Below are 1,973 nucleotides of genomic sequence, written 5' to 3'. Positions count from 1 at the left end.
CAGGCTCTGGGAGAAGGGACCTCTGGTATCACTCTGTGGAACTGATCTTGTGCTAACACACTGCTTTTTGCATAAACTCATGGTGTTTTGGATAAACCCATGATGACTTCTGCTCCAAATACTACAAAATCTGATATACAGGGTGGATTTGCCATTTCCTTTCTGGACCCAGTGATGCCGAGAAAAGGCTGAAAAAGAACTACCCCCAGACTTGTATCTCAGAGGTAGCAGGTATTTGTTTATTCAGCACTGGGCACAAGGGGGATCGCTCCACTAAACTTGCGCAACCAGGGACAAAAACTTCACAGTTTATATACATTAAAGAACTCATACATATTCATTATTTCCAATAGGTGGTCATTATTACAATTAGTTCTTGGAAATCATTATCATTATCTCCTCCTTCATCTCCTCCCACTTGGCATTAGTCCCACGGTCTCTGGTGGTCGTCCGGGGGTCGTCGGGAGGAAGGACGATGGTGTTCATCAGCTTGACATTTGAGTTTGGCACATACTGCTAGGTCATGAGTCCAGCTGCATCTAGTTTTTCTTCCTTGTTTTACGCTACCTAAGCTAAAATAATGCCCTAAGTTCTACCCTTTTCATGCTTAATAAACTAAGACAATTCCTTATTAATCAACCTTTTTCTTCTTGTTTATTCAGGTGCTTTCTACCTGACTATCCCCTATCCTACTCTTTGCTTTGGCTATTTGATTCTTGTTATCACCAGTATATGGCTACATGTGAGTCTCTGCATATTTCATGAGCTGCTGCCCCTCTTCCCTTCTCAGTAGCCTCTGGGAACATCCTCCCATGGCTAGGGTGCTGTGTTACCTTGCACTGTTTAGGGTATTTTCATATTGCATGTAGGAAGTGGGAAAACCATAGGGCAGTTTTGTCCTTTGGCTCTACCCAGGTCTCCAGGGGATTCACTTGCTGATATTACACATTTTTTGCATCCAAGTAGCAAAGTAGGTGGCTGGAATTCCCAATTTCTTACAATCAAATCTTGTCATGATGGGAAAAGCATGCCTTGTATGCAAAGGCAAGAATTTATCAGCAGTATGTTTGAAATCTTGAGAGTTTTGCTCAAGAATTATTAGCCTGGTTACAATATTAAGACTTACATTTCAGATTATGCATATTATAAATTTAAACACACCAGTTTTTTAGTATCTTCCCCATTCTCTGGTGTTATGCTCACCCTTTCTCTGCCCCACTTGTTCCTCAGGTCGATGGCTTCAGCCCGAAGGAGAGGGATGGCAGAATGGCCACATACTGCATCCTCGCTGGGAGGAGCACAGGAGTGGTGGATGCAACCTCTGTGCTGCTTGGGGTCACTGTTATACATTTGCTTACATGCTCTTCTCCTTGCTTCTCCTTAATTGATTCACATTGATTTCCTTCATTTCCTTCACAGTACACCTGAGCTTGCTACCTGTGCTGTATTTCACATACACTGTGTACTCAATCTGTTCTCTCAGTTATGCCCCAAGCTGATTTCAGCCAGCTGCCAAGTCTGCAATGCTTTGATTACCAGTAACTGAGCACTGGCAAGATCTTTATAGCTCTGAGGCATCTGGTGTCATCCTGTGCCTGTACTCTCCTGTCCCTTGCTATCATCCTGCCATGTCTGTACTCCTTCATTTTTCATTCTACAGCCATAGACACTTCATTCTAGGTAGAAGAACTACTTGTTCTCAATATGTCCTGGTTACAGAAATATCTGTATGTGTATTGATATGTAAATATTATACCATACAATTGTATAAAGCTCAGGAAGAATTTAAACAAATTAGGTAATAGCACCTGATTGCTGTATAATTACTCTTACAAACAGAAGCTAAAACAAAACCCCAGGCAGGCCAGGACAGGTCCAAGAAAAACCTGACAAGTGCAGAGCCCCGAGGCCTGTGCTGTTAGTTTAAGACAAGGCAGGTCACTGTGTTACAAGCAACAACAGTGCTGCATTTG

Source organism: Acanthisitta chloris, unplaced genomic scaffold, assembly GCF_000695815.1.
Source record: "Acanthisitta chloris isolate BGI_N310 unplaced genomic scaffold, ASM69581v1 scaffold2139, whole genome shotgun sequence".
Lineage (NCBI taxonomy): Eukaryota > Metazoa > Chordata > Aves > Passeriformes > Acanthisittidae > Acanthisitta > Acanthisitta chloris.
The sequence above is the reverse complement of the archived record's forward strand: the minus strand, read 5'-3'. Positions refer to the sequence as shown.